This window comes from Pristiophorus japonicus, chromosome 11 (genome assembly GCF_044704955.1).
Source record: "Pristiophorus japonicus isolate sPriJap1 chromosome 11, sPriJap1.hap1, whole genome shotgun sequence".
Taxonomy (NCBI): domain Eukaryota; kingdom Metazoa; phylum Chordata; class Chondrichthyes; family Pristiophoridae; genus Pristiophorus; species Pristiophorus japonicus.
The window spans coordinates 116,301,845-116,316,866 of NC_091987.1; the positions used below are offsets into that span (position 1 = coordinate 116,301,845).

The following is a 15,022-nucleotide window of genomic DNA, read 5'->3' on the forward strand; positions in this document are numbered from 1 at the left end:
AAAAAAAGAAGCAAAATTATGTATGCGGTTTATTTCCAAAATGTAATAGAAGTTGTACAGTGAGGATCATTGCGAAAATGATCTGCTGACACATCACTGCACTTTTGATGTAGTCACAAGCTTTAATTCATACTGAACTTTGTTGTGAACCGTAAACCTCTTTAAGGTCATTCAGTGTCCTCTTAAAACCTACTTATCAAATGGTCGAATGTGATAGTTGCCCTTGCAGGAAAACATTGGTGCCTGAAAGGATTGTTAACCGTTCTGGTATCACTTCACAATAAAATACATGTTTTTTTAAGTTTTTAGAAGTTTTTAAAGTTTTTAAAATGTAATTTCAATGGAAGAGACTGAAATACGTTTCTGTGGGCATGGCTTAGTTTTGACAACTTTTGACAAGGGTATGTCATCCCTTACATATAGGCTGTATGCTGCGCTCCTGGCCTTCCTGATGTCATACACTGTGCAGAACTCTGCAGCGCAGAAGAGGAAGTCTCCATTCTGGGCCTCACACAAGGTAAGTGTGTATTCTTTTCATAGGTCGGTGGCATACTCCGTAGCTACGCCACCAACCACAATTCTTGGACCATTATAGTGCACACCATCGGCGACCTCAAGTAACACTTCCACTTCCTGGACCACTCTGGAGGAGCCCTGCAGTGCTCAGCCGAGTGGGTACCAAGATTTGAAGTATTATGCTGCTTGCTGCACAACTTGGCCATTATGAGGGAACAGCCCTTGCCACCACCTATCAGGTGAGAAGCTGAAGAGCAGGAACACGAGGAGGAGGAAGTGAAGGAGGAGGAGGAAGTGCAACTTCTCGGCCTTTTGGCTAAGATCATGCATAACTGACCTGACAGGGGAGTAACCATGACCCCAATGTGGTTCTCCCTGGATCAGGAAGGTGATTCTCCTATGCTTTTTGGAAATAGGAGGTGGGTGGGGTGGCTTGACCCATCCACCTCCACGGAGGTGTGTGGGGGGCCTGACCCATCCACCTCCATGGCACGAACCTGGTATTGCAGTACTTCCAGGAACGGTGCGTGGGCTCTAGGTCTTTTGGCTAAGAGCATTGGCGCAGGGTGATCCTTGATGTGTGCAAGGTGACCTCTGGCGTTTGTGATCTGACAAAGAATTGGAAAGATTGGCAACGAAAAAAAGAAGAATAAAAACAGGAAATGAAGGAAGGGAGGATACAACATAGATAGCTACTTTCTGCCCAGGCTCTACGTGATCAGATTATTCATGAGCGATACCAATAATCTCAACCACACCTCCCCATTCACCGACAGTCCCACTCTCCTTACCTTTCCCCGATCACTGACCATCACATCGTACTCTTTCCAACAACACAAAAATAAAAATTACCAGAAAATGCACATACTACTCAAAGTTTGTTAAAATTCAATCATGACATAATATTTACCAAAATCAACAAATCATCCTTGTGCCTGTCTTCTGTGTGCCTTTGTCTATCCTGGTGCTCTTACGTAGTGCTTGCCCAGTGGCTGCAGCATGGGTGGTGGAAGGCTGCTAACCTCCAATTGAGAAGACTGCAGATGGCCTTGGAGGGTGACCTCGAGCAGCTCTGGGCCTAGAAGGCCCAGCTTCAGACTGCACCATTTCGGCCTGGGTTGCAGCAATCTGGGCTGACTGGCTGAACGGCAACAGCAAGGGCACTGGCAGAGTCGCAGGGGTGGGTACATGAATGCTGTCATCCTGAGAGAGGACAGCAGATTTGTGTTCCATGGAGCCAGTGCCACTCACCCAGGGTAGCACCTCAGCAATGCTACTGATCTGTTGGAGAACAGATTGATGGACAGTTATGACGACTTGGAAGCACCTTTGAGCGGTAGTATCCAGAGCCATGATGGCAGAAGTCTGAGCTTCCACTGCAGCACTTAGACCTTTGATGGAAGCTGTGTGCACTGCAATGGAAACTAAGCCATTGACCATCAGAGCTGGCACCTGTGCTATCCTTTCCCCCGCCGTGGCTGTGCCCAGTGTCTCACCACGTGCAGATCCCTCCTCTATCCTAGCCTCGAAAATACGCACAGTATCAGTGTCTGAACTGGTGGCTGCAACTGTAAAATTGAGTGACGGTGTCTCTTCATCTTCACTGTTGTAATGTATTTGCTTCATGGGTTCTTTGCTTAAGAATTCATAGCAACACATTGCTATTAAGAATTAATTGGTTTATTGGCAAAGGTTTAACAATCACACTACACATTACCAGTTCATCCACTAGGCTCACAACTACATGCCTCATCGTGGATGCCCTGAACCCAACTGGTTGGGGTTTTATTGAGTCTCGTGAACGTAATGTGACTGGCTAAACCACTCCCAACTCAACAGCTCTACAAACCTGTGAGCATACTCACAGGTGCACACATTACAACTGTCTTCTTCCTCTTCCTCCACTGACTAGGAAGGTTCCAGTTCTTGGGTTTCTGAACTGAAAAAGGGATAAGGGTTGGGTTGTAGTGAGGGAAGAGTAGAAAGTAAGCGGTGCATGCTTAAACCATCTACAGCTTGTGAGTCAGAAAAGATTGTGGATTGAGATTGAGAGAAGGAGAATTATGGATACAGACACCCTCATCATCAATGCCTCCAACCCCACCAGTGGTCACGGCCTCAGTGATGCCTCTTCCCATGTTGGCCAGCACTGTCTCCTCCATGGAGGTTAAAACATGCAGGCCGCTTGTCCTCATCCAGTTCTTTCCTGGTGCCTGCTGTTCTGCACAACCTCTCCTGCAAGAAAGTGGGATCTTTGCCAGTGAGTGTCCTGCAATAAGTTTGGGTGATGTGGCTGTCATGGTTGAATAGCTGCCAGTGTGTGCAAGCTGCGAGTTGTGAGTGTGCGGCTTGCAACAGTGCTAAGTGTGTGATGGTCAGGTACAACATATGAATTTTAGGGTTGCGTATTGATTGATAGAGATTGTTACTAGGTGGGTGATGGAGGTGTACTGAATTGAGCAGTGGATGAGGCAAGCAGTGCAGTTGCTGGAATATGTCATTCTGCTATTAGAAGGTGAGCTCACTCACCTTGACATACCCTGTCAGATCATTAAACTTTTTCTTGCACTGCATTCATGTTCTTGGAGCAATACACCTGGCAATGACCTCCACTGCTACTATTTTCCACTTTCTCTTGAGCATATGTCTGGAGGACCTCCTGCCCACCTGAGGATACAAGATTTCTGTCCTACTTGGCAGCTCTTCCACCAAGACCTCCAGTGCATTATCTAAAAATCTTGGTGCATTGCTCAAAGTATCAGAGCCCAGATTAAATTCTGAAAAGCTTCCACCACTTCCTGCAGCCACAATGCACCTCCCCTTTAAGAGGTGCAGGCTGCCTTTAAGTAGCACTAGCCACTTGCAATATCGGGCCCCTTGCTGATGCCTGCAGCCAATGAACAATGTGGGGAGTGCTGGCTGCATGTAGAAATCATTTAAGAGAGCAGGCAGCACTAATTTAATGTATATCCAGTGTGGGCTGGCCCGTGCTGCCCTTGGGCCCTCGCCTCTTCTGGGCCCCGAGTTCATGCCTCTCCTGGGCCCCTGATATGCCTCAGCTGAACTACATAAATGCATAAGTTAAGATACTTGCAATCAGGCATTTGCAATCAGGCAGTAGTTGATTAGAACTAGGAATGTTTCAAACATTTTACATACTGAACATGGTTAATTTACAGTCCTTAGAACAAGGCCTCATTTCGTATAATCAAGAAATCAACACAATTACATAACTGAAAAAAGTTGCAATGTTATACCTGTGATTTTATTCATCCTCTTGGGAGACATTTATGCCAAACTATCAGTCTTCGTTGATGTTGCATAAATTCCCTATGGTTCCACATGAAAAGAAGTCTACTGGCCTATTCAAATAGCATGACATAGAAACATAGAAACATAGAAAATAGGTGCAGGATTAGGCCATTCGGCCCGTCGAGCCTGCACCACCATTCAATAAGATCATGGCTAATCATTCCCTCTGTTACGTATTTGTAAAGCATGCACTCCCATGTTCCGCCACCAGGGAGCTCATCCTCTGAAGTCCCAAGGGATCCCAGGATCGCTTGGAGCACTGTATATAAGCCAGCCCCTAAGGCCTGTTCCTCACTCTGGAGTGTCTTATTAAAGACTGAGGTCACAGTTACTTTAACCTCCCTGTGTGCAGCCTCATCTGTGTTAGGAACACAATAACTGGTGACGAGAATACGAATCCAACGCAAAGATGCAGCAAACTGTGGGCATCCTGGAGAAGTTCTCAGAGGGTAAGGACTGGGAAGCCTATGTCGAACAGCTAGACCAGTACTTTGTAGCCAACGAGCTGGACGGAGGAGGAAGCGCTGCAAAAAGGAGAGCGGTCCTCCTCACGGTCTGCGGGGCACCGACCAATAGACCCATGAAGAATCATCTGGCTCCGGTGAAACCCACAGATAAGTCGTATGAGGAGCTGTGTACACTGGTTCGGGAGCATCTTAACCCGAGGGAGAGCATGCTGATGGCGAGGTATCGGTTCTACACGTGCCAGAGATCTGAAGATCAGGAAGTGGCGAGCTACGTCGCTGAGGACAATGTGAGTTTGATGGCTACCTGAAGCAAATGCTCAGAAACTTTTTTGTACTGGGCATTGGCCACGAGACCATCCTACGAAAACTTTTGACTGTAGAGACACCGACCCTCAGTAAGGCCATTGCGATAGCACAGGCATTTATGTCCACCAGTGATAACACCAAACAAATCTCTCAGCACACAAGTGCTAGTAATGTTCATAAATTAACTGGAACTGTGTTTGCGAGCAGAAATGTACAGGGCAGAATCCACAAATCTGCAACTGCCAGCAGGCCTCAGGTGACCTCGATGACTCAAAGTCCCCAACAAAGGATGAATGCAAGGCAATTCACACCTTGTTGGCGTTGTGGAGGCTTCCATTCAGCCTATTCATGCCACTTCAAAGGATATGTTTGCAAGTGCTGTGGAATAATTGGGCACCTCCAACGAGCTTGCAAATGAGCTGCAAGCTCTGCAAAACATGCTGACCACCACGTGGCAGAGGAAGATCGGTGCATGGTGGATGAAAGCAATTTCGAGCCTCAGAGAGATGAGGCAGATGCTGAAATGCACGGGGTGCACACATTTTCGATGAAATGTCCACCTATAATGCTAAACGTAAAATTGAATGGCTTACCCATAGCCATGGAACTGAACACTGGCGTTAGCCAATCCATCATGAGCAAAAAGATGTTTGAGAGACTGTGGTGCAACAAAGCATTCAGACCAGCCCTGAGCACCATCCACACAAAACTGAGAATGTACACCAAAGAGCTTATCACTGTCCTGGGCAATGCCATGGTCAAGGTCACCTACAAGGGCATGGTGCACAAACTGCCACTCTGGATTGTCCCGGGCGATGGCCCCACACTGCTTGGAAAGGAGCTGGCTGGGAAAATCCGCTGGAACTGGGATGACATCCGAGCGCTATCACATGTCGATGAGGCCTCATGTACCCAGGTTCTTACCAAATTTCCTTCACTTTTTGAGCCAGGCATTGGAAACTTTTCCAGGGCGAAGATGTGGATCCACTTGGTCCCAGAGGCACGACCCATTCACCACAAGGCGCGAGCGGTACCTCACATGATGAGGGAGAGAGTGGAAATCGAGCTGGACAGGCTGCAACGCGAGAGCATCATCTTCCCAGTGGAATTCAGCGAGTGGGCCAGCCCAATTGTTCCAGTACTCAAAAGTGATGGCACGGTCAGGATTTGCGGCTATTATAAAGTAACTATTAATCGTTTCTCGCTACAGGACCAATACCCGCTACTTAAGGCAGACGACCTATTTGCGATGCTGGCAGGAGGCAAGACATTCACCAAGCTCGACCTGACTTCAGCCTACATGCCGCAGGAGCTAGAGGAGTCTTCAAAAGGCTTCACCTGCATCAACACGCACAGGGACTGTTCATCGACAACAGATGCCCGTTTGGAATTCGGTCGGCTGCAGAGAAACATGAAGCGCCTACTCAAGTCAGTACCACACACAGTGGTCTTTCAGGACGACATATTGGTCACGGGTCAGGACACTGGCGAGCACCTACAAAACCTGGAGGATGTCCTCCAGCGACTGGATCGCGTAGGGTGTGGCTGAAGAGGTCGAAATGCGTTTTCATGGCAACAGAAGTGGAGTTTTTGGGGAGAAAGATCGCGGCGGACAGCATTCGGCCCACAGACGCCAAGACAGAGGCTATCAGGAACGCGCCCAGGCCACAGAACCTCACGGAGCTGCGGTCGTTCCCGGGACTCAACTATTTTGATAACTTCCTACCGGGGTTAAGCATCATTTTAGAGCCCCTACATGTGTTATTGCGCAAAGGTGAGAACTGAGATTGGGAAAAAAAAACAAGTAATTGCTTTTGAGAAAGCCAGAAACATTTTATGCTCCAACAAGCTGCTTGTATTGTATAACCCGTGTAAAAGACTTGTGCTAGCATGTGACGTGTCGTCGTGCAGAGTCAGATGTCTATTACAACAAGCTAACGTTGCAGGGAAGTTGCAACCTGTCACCTATGCTTCCAGGAGCTTGTCTAAGGCTGAGAGAGCCAACAGCATGATTGAGAAAGAGGCATTAGCGTGTGTGTTCGGGGTAAAGAAAATGCATCAGTACCTGTTTGGCCTCAAATTTGAGCTGGAAACTGATCACAAGCCCCTCACATCACTGTTCGCTGAAAACAAGGGGATAAATACGAATGCCTCAGCCCGCATACAAAGATGGGCACTTGCGCTATCAGCGTATAACTATACCATCCGCCACAGGCCAGGCACCGAGAACTGTGCGGATGCTCCCAGTCGGCTACCATTGCCCACCATGGGGGTGGAAATGGAGCACCCTGTAAACTTATTGATGGTGGTGCAGCCCGCAGACTTGTTGATGGTCGTAGAAGCATTTGAAAATGATAAATCACCTGTCACGGCCTGCCAGAATAGGACTTGGACCAGCCAAGATCCTCTGCTGACCCTAGTAAAAAGCTGTGTACTGCATGGGAGCTGGGCCAGCATCCCCGTTGAAATGCATGAGCTAATCAAGCCGTTCCAGCGGTGAAAAGACGAGCTGTCCATTCAGGCAGACTGCCTATTGTGGGGTAACTGTGTAGTGCTACCAAAAAAGGGCAGGGAGGCGTTCATCTCGGATCTCCACAGCACACACTCGGGTATAGTAATGATGCAAGCGATAGCCAGATCCCACGTGTGGTGGCCCGGTATCAACTCTGACTTAGAGTCCTGTGTACGGCAATGCAGCGCATGTGTTCAGTTGAGCAACACACCCAGAGAGGCACCAGTAAGTCTGTGGTCCTGGCCATCCAGACCATGGTTGAGGATCCATGTCGACTATGCGCGCCCGTTTCTCGATAAAATATTCCTGGTGGTGGTGGATGCTTTTTCAAAATGGATTGAATGTGAAATAATGTCGGGAAGCACCACCACCACTGCCATTGATAAACCTGAGGGCCATGTTTGCCACCCATGGCCTGCCTGACATACTGTCAGTGATAATGGGCCATGTTTCACCAGTGCCGAACTTAAAGAATTCATGACCCGCAATGGGATCAAACATGTTACCTCGGTCCCGTTTAAACCAGCCTCCAATGGGCAGGCAGAGCGGGCAGTATAAACCATCAAACAGAGCCTTAAACGAGTCACAGAAGGCTCACCCCAAACCCGCCTGTCCCGAGTACTGCTCAACTACCGCACGAGACCCCACTTGCTCACAGGGGTGCCCCCGGCTGAGCTACTCATGAAAAGGACACTTAAAACCAGACTCTCGCTGGTTCACCCCAACCTGCATGATCAGGTAGAGAGAGGCGGCAGCAACAAAATGTAAACAATAGTCGCGCCTTTGTGTCACGGGAAATTGATCTGAATGACCCTGTGCTAAATTATGGACATGGTCCCAAGTGGATCGCGGGCATGGTGATTGCTAAATAAGGGAATAGGGTGTTTGTAGTCAAACTAGACAATGGACAAATTTGCAGAAAGCACCTGGACCAAACGAGGCTGTGGTTCACAGACTGCCCTGAACAACCCACAGCAGACACCACCTTTTTCGAGCCCACAACACACGCCAAAGGATCAACGACACCACGCTGGACCAGGAAATCGAACCCATCACGCCCAACAGCCCAGCAAGGCCAGGCTCACCCAGCAGCCCTGCAGGGCCAACAACACGCCAGCCCAGTGAGGGCACAGCCGACACACCCGAAAAGACATTTGTACTGAGGCGGTCCACCAGGGAAAGAAAGGTTCCCGACCGCCTCACCTTGTAAATAGTTTTCACTTTGACTTCGGCGGGGGGAGTGATGTTGTATGTCTGTAAAGCATGCACTCCCATTTTCCGCCACCAGGGGGCTCATCCCCTGAAGTCCCAAGGGATCCCAGCATCCCTTGAGAGCACTGTATATAAGCCGGCCCTAAGGCCTGTTCCTCACTCTGGAGTGTCTTATTAAAGACTGAGGTCACTGTTACTTTAACCTCCGTGTGTGCAGCCTCATCTGTGTTAGGAACACAATACCCTCAGTACTCCTTTCCTGATTTCTCTCCATACTCCTTGGTCCCTTTAGCCGTAAGGGCCATATCTAACTCCCTCTTGAATATATCCAATGAACTAGCATCAACAACTCTCTGCGGTAGGGAATTCCACAGGTTAACAACTTTCTGTGAAGAAGTTTCTCCTCATCTCAGTCCTAAATGGCCTACCCCTTATCATAAGACTATGTCCCCTGGTTCTGGACTTCCCCAACATCGGGAATATTCTTCCCCCATCTAACCTGTCCAGTCCCGTCAGAATCTTGTAAGTTTCTATGAGATCCCCTTTCATCCTTCTAAACTCCAGTGTATAAAGGCCCAGTTGATCCAGTCTCTCCTGATATGCCATCCCGGGAATCAGTCTGGTGAACCTCAATAGCAAGAATGTCTTTCCTTAGATTAGGAGACTAAAACTGAACACAATATTCCAGGTGAGGCCTCTGCAGTAAGACCTCCCTGCTCCTATACTCAAATCCCCTAGCTATGAAGGCCAACATACCATTTGCCTTCTTCACCGCCTGCTGTACCCGCATGCCAACTTTCAATGACTGATGAACCATGACACCCAGATCTCATTGCACCTCCCTCTTTCCTAATGTGCCGCCATTCAGATAATATTCTGCCTTCGTGTTTTTGCCCCCAAAGTGGATAACCTCACATTTATCCACATTATACTGCATCTGCCATGCATTTGCCCACTCACCTAACCTGTCCAAGTCACCCTGCAGCCTTTTAGCATCCTCCTCACAGCTCACACCGCCACCCAGTTTAGTGTCATCTGCAAGCTTGGAGATATTATACTCAATTCCTTCATCTAAATCATTAATGCATATTGTAAAGAGCTGGGGTCCCAGCACAGAGCCCTGCGGTACTGCACTGGTCACTGGCTGCCATTCTGAAAAGACATTTTCATGCTGTTGACAATAAATGCATAAAATAGTGGGCAAGAAATTACAATGAGATGGAGCGTTATGCACTTGTCAACACATATAGAGAAAGAAAGTAATCTTTTCCAGCCAACAAGTCTAATCTATTCAGGGCCAGCATTAGTGGAAGAGGGTACAAAGTGACAAAATGCTTACAATTTTCACAAGAGAAGCAGAAACCTTAAAAGATTGGAAGGTGTATATCTGAGCAGAACATGAAGACCAAAATTATTGGATATGAGTTGTTGTTGTAGTGGTTGTTGAAAAGCCACCAAGAAAATTGTTAACAAGAGTAGAAGAAATCATTGTGCAGATATTCAACCTGTGGTGCTATAATACCAGTAGGTCCTCTACTGAGGCAGCTAAGAAATCTGATAAGCAAATAATTTCCATATGGTTTGAAATTATAAATACATATTTCCATTATAAATATGCCAAAAATCTAATTCCTACATTACAACAGTGACTACATTTCAAAAGTGCTTCATTGACTGTAAACCTCTCTGGGACGTCCTGAGGTTGTGAAAGACGCTAATATAAATACAAGTCTTTCTTTCTTCTTTCTTTACTAAAAACATTTGTAGCCATAGTGAATATTGCATTTGATGTCTTCATTGACTGGACTATCAAACCATGAGGTGCAAGGTGTAACACAGCTCTACCAACCAATCAGAAAAGACATTTCACAAACTTGTGATCCTCAGGCCTGTCTTTGTGTGCAGGGATCATTCCAATTGGAACTTGAAAATTGCCTAAATGAATTTCTAGGCACTGTTTTCAGTTTCCTTATATATATCTTTATATCGTAAAATTGTCATTTACATTGCTTTATTGTATAGAATGACATAACAATTGTTACCCATCACCCCTGACCTTTAAAAGCACCACCATCACCAATTTGCCCAACATGAAGAAGAAATAGCCCAACCACCTCCCCCTGTCTTTCAATGGCACCACTATTGCCAAGTTCCTCACCAACACTTTGGAAATCACCATTCACCAGAAGCTTAACTGGACAAGACCTATCAATACCATGGCTACAAGAGCAAACATAGGCTGGATACTCTGTAATAAGTGTCTTAACTCCTGACCCCTCAAAGTCTCTCTACCATATACAAGGCTTAAGTCCAGAGTGTGATGGAATACTCAGCACTCAACTGAATGGGTCCAGCCACAACACTCAAGAAGCTCAACATCATTCTAGTCTGGGAGTCCCACACCTTCTCTTGTGCTTCTGTTCTAGTTTGGGGCAGACAGAAGTTCCGCCCTCATGTGGGCTCTGTGGAAACCGTCGGTGGAGGTTGGATTCGGTGTATCAGGATGCTGACATAAATTGTGACCATTGTACCAGATTCCTGCCAGAATGGCTGTGGATGTTCAGCCTGTTTATTTATCTGGTTATATCTTAGTTGGACCAAAATCTTAAATGGCAACTTGGAAATAAAAATGCGGCATTGCAGCAGGATTGGTTGGAATTAATGGATTTTAATTTATTGCTTTTCTGTGTGTTTCTGTGTGTCTTTCCTGATTTATACTGCAGGCTCGAGGGGCTAGATGGCCTGCTCCTGTTCCTAATTCTTATGAATGTGTATGCTTGAGTTGCTTATTTGAGCCAATGTGAAAAATGTGACACTTGATTTTATTTTCATAGTTAATGCAGACATAGTTAATGTGACTGCCTAATATGTAATTCTATACATGTATGGTTCATTAGGAAAACAATGCCGGCATTGATCAGCATTTTTGCACTTACCAAGGTGATAGATGTCAACACACCGATGGGAAGCTGAAGGCTTTTCACATTTTAGACACTCAAAGTCAGCCTCAAAGCACTCTCAAGGTCAGACATAGCACAACCAGACGGAAAGTAAAACTCCTTGTACTCTGCTGCAACAATATGCCTTAGCCATCTCATCAGAAGAGATCAGCTTGAAGAGATTGTGACTTGTTAGTTTTGTATTCATACCCTGCAATTCTGTAATTACAGATTAAGTTGAGTAGCATTATTCATTCAACTCATTAATTCCCTCTCAGTGATTGGAGTAAACATTGCTTCTCCCCTTCCCTTTCTTGTTCTCTGTGTTTTTCAGCCTTACTAAAATGCTTGCTTAGCTTTTGGGTTTCAGTTCCGTTGTAGGCACGCATCGAAAATGTGAACTTGTCTTTTATTTTTTTACAGGTATTGCTACCATTTTCTGCTTTTATTTCAGATTCCCAGCATTTGCTATTTATTATTTCCATTACCATCAGCATTTAAAAGACCAAAAATATACAACTTTGATTCTATTAATGTAAATAATAATTGGTTATCATTTATTAATTCATTCTAATTTGTTATGATTTTACCTAAATTATTTTGACATAAGTGTTACAATAAGTGGCAAATAATTGAATCTTTATTAATTGTTCAATTAAGGTGCCCCTGTTCTAGCAATGTCCAGTTACAGCATTAAATGGGTTAACCCAGGCCATTTTTGTCCTATGCCTAACTACTACCTTGTGTCACAGGATACATTATTTAGTAATGAAATATCTCAGAACCTATTTATTTGATGAATGAAAGCTGTCAGAAGCAATCCGGCAGTGATGGGTGTTCTATGAGAATTTTACCATGTTGGCTGAAGCTGACACAAGAATTTTTGGAGTTTAATAGCCTCTGACAGCATGATTAAGCTCAAAGATACGTGTGACTGTGCTGTTTGAACCATTCAAAAAAATCGACTGCTCCCAAACAAAAAATGTAGAAACTCTCAAAGCAATATGAATTTTCAAAATACTTCATCCTGCATTTTTCTCACCCTCTTCCCTGACCATATATTCACAGTACCTTCCTTGTACAAGAGGGCAGGACAGTACAGTATATAGTTATCTACATTAATATAGCTCCTTGCTCAATTCACAAAGAGGCACACTTCAGCACTTCATGATGGGTGACCACCCCCACCAATTTCTCCTTGAAAATCCAATTAAGATTGTCAAAGCTATCCCTTGGGGGAGCCAATATGTGGGAGTCAATTTAAAAACATATATCTTCACATAATGTCACTAAAATAGTTTGCTACTTAGTGTAAAATGCTTATGGATTGCAATAAATCCTACTGAGACCAATTATCTTTTAAAATAAATCATATGATCAGTGATTGTTGTAGCATAAACAATCAATTGTTATTTTTCTAAGAAGAAATAACTGAGACTAGTAGTTTTGGGAAAGTATTGCAGTGCATATATTAATATTTAAACATATCTGGAAGTGATTGATGATCATAATTAAAATAGCCAAATAACATATAACATTATAATTGGTCAGGCAGTAATTTCTAATTCACATTAAGAATCAAATAACAATAATAGCATGCTCAACTTTTTTAATGGTAGTTGGTAAAATATCTGAGCAAAACACAAGCCCCAAATAGATGTTCCAAAGGGTTCAGCCGAGCCCACCTGTTAGTTTTTCCAAATAGAATTTAATCAAGATTGGTATAATTTGCTGCTAAAATGGGGAAATGCAACTCATCTCCTCCCCCCCCCGCCCCCACACCGCAAATATGTACTTAGAATTATACACAGCAAACAAGTGAAATAGCAATAGATGGCGACCTGCAGTACACAAGCAAATCAACAATAGGCAGTTGATTAAAGAAGTTCTTCATCTCTTTTCTATTCTCAATCCCTGAAACAGCCCTGATGACCATCTTTTCTAGGAATAATATTTTGCAATATTTGGGGGTATTTATCCTGCAAAGCCCTCTTGAATAACATCTGCGGACTGACGTTCAAGTGCCCAATCTTGTCAAGCAACAGCCTGACATAGTCATACCTATCAGCCAACATCCCAGAATCATCCATCACCATCTCGGGATATATCGTGTCCCACCAGAGGGACAGACCCACCATAGATGGGGGTACAGTGATATGCAGTCAAGTGGGAGTGGTCCAAGGGAGTCCTCAACGTTGGTTTTGGACCCCATGTAGTCTCATGGCTTCAGTTCAAACATAGTCAAGGGAACCTTCTGCTGATGAATCGGCGTTCCTCCATGTTGAACATCACAGGCAGCACTGAGGAAAAACTGGGGGTAGCAAGAGCACAGAATGTACTCTGGTTAGGTGACTTCAATGTTCATCACCAAGAGTAGCTCGGTGGTCCCAACACAAACCAAGCTGGCCGAGTCCTGAAGAATTTAGCTGCCAAACTGAGCTTGTGGCAGGTGGTGAGAGAACCAACATGAGGGAATAACCTGCCTGACCTTATCTTCACCAATCTACCTGTCACAGATGCGTCTGTTCATGACAGCATTGAAGAAGAGAAGAAGGTAGGTGTGACCACCACACAGTCCTTATGCAGACCAAGTCCTGACTTCACAATGAAGACAACCTCCATTGTGTTGTGTGACACAACCATCATGGTAAGTGAGATAGATTAAGAACACATATACAGCTTTAAAACTGGACATCCATGAGACACTGCGAGTTATCTGCAGCAGCAGAATTGTATACCACCACAATCGGTATTTCATGGCCCAGCATATCTTTCACCCCTCCATCAGCATCAAGCAACCAGCCAACCATGGTTCAATGAGAGTGCAGAAGAACATGCCAGGAGCAGCACCAGGAGTATCTGAAAATGATCTCCCAACCTGGAGAAGCTACAACACAGGATTACATGCATGCTAAATAACAGAAGCAGCATGCTTTGGATTGAGCCAAGCAATCTGATACTAGTTGCCCATTACACACAGTTCTTGGACTTCAGGATTTATAAGAACAAAATATACACAGCACAGGGTTTTGGCTCAACTTTAGATGTGTTTGTTTATTGAACATACGCACAATTACCTCCCCAGTATAAATCCCTATGATTTATATCAGAATAACAAAACCCAAAATACAAACCCCTACACAAGGGTAATTTGCATCAACTGTCACATACAAAATTACTCAGACTGAATCACAAAAACCCTCTATGATTTGACTGAAACACACAATCTCCCACTCATTGGTTGTTTCCTGATGTTGATTGTAGGCCTGGACCATAGTTATTAGCTTGCGTCCTTCTTGTCGACTGCCCACACTGCTCTTCTCTCTTCGAAGTGGTTCTTCTTTATACAAAATCCAACTTGCAATATCTTGAAACAGAGTTCCTGCTGACCTCATGTGAACAATAGCAGTTTGTTCCTGTGCTGTATTGAATAATATGACTGTCTCCAGCAGAAACAATCTTGATGCTAATTGTCCCTCGTTTAGGGTTATTGTCCAATGACCTTGACCTTGACCTTGACCACAGCCTGTCTGCATGATAAGGTCTTTCTGACAATGCAACTTTCCCATGTAACTACATATGTAAATTTTGTTTTTAGTAACATTCGTATTCAAATGGTTCATGGATCCTGCCCATTGTCTGGGCCTATACTGGTACCAGCTTGACTGGGGCCATGGTCCACAGAACAGTCTTTTAACGATGCAACCCCTTAACGTAAACAAATGTGTAAAAGTTCTTGTATCTTTTCCAGACAGAAA

General features: G+C 45.0%; 1 pseudogene; it reads left to right on the top strand.

Moving 5' to 3' along the window:
- The first annotated feature begins 812 nt into the window (after positions 1 to 812).
- On the top strand, positions 813 to 1,050 carry LOC139276588 (U2 spliceosomal RNA; annotated as a pseudogene).
- The last annotated feature ends 13,972 nt before the right edge of the window (positions 1,051 to 15,022 follow it).